The sequence below is a fragment of the Lupinus angustifolius genome, chromosome LG02, assembly GCF_001865875.1.
Source record: "Lupinus angustifolius cultivar Tanjil chromosome LG02, LupAngTanjil_v1.0, whole genome shotgun sequence".
NCBI lineage: Eukaryota > Viridiplantae > Streptophyta > Magnoliopsida > Fabales > Fabaceae > Lupinus > Lupinus angustifolius.
In genome coordinates, this window is record NC_032010.1 from 4,189,011 (window position 1) to 4,189,648 (window position 638).

Sequence of the window (638 nt, forward strand, 5' to 3'; positions counted from 1 at the left end):
TTCATACTGCATGTTATGTTATAAATCGAGTACTCTTAAGGCCTAATTTGAATAAAACTCCTTATGAACTTTTAAAAGGCCGCAAACCAAATATATCCCATCTTCACGCTTTCGGTTGCAAATGTTTTATATTAAATAATGGAAAGCGGGCTTTAGGAAAATTCGATTCTAAAGCCGATGAGGGAATATTTTTGGGATACTCGATTCATAGCAAAGCTTTCAGAGTCTTTAACAAATATTTAATGCAAGTTGAAGAGTCTATCCATGTACAGTTTGACGAATCTTCTCCAAAAGAGAAGAGAAAGGTCGTTTCTGATGATGTTGTAGGTGCTTTGGAAGAAGCATACTCAAAGGACATGGATAATGAAAAAGGAGATAATGAAGAAGGTCAAGCAAAACCTCAGGAGCATTCAGATATGCCAGCTGTGTGAAAGAGATTCTCAAAATTTGAATTCATAACCTTATATATAAACGGTTATTTCCTACTGAAAGTGTGCATGTCAAGAGGAATACTTTGGAAAGCTCTCTTTATATGTCATGGTTTTGATGAGGACAACTTGTGCTTATAAGAGCTTGAAGATCACCAACAAATCAACGTGCTTAAGTCTTTAATTGGTACTAGGCTTAGACTAGAATCT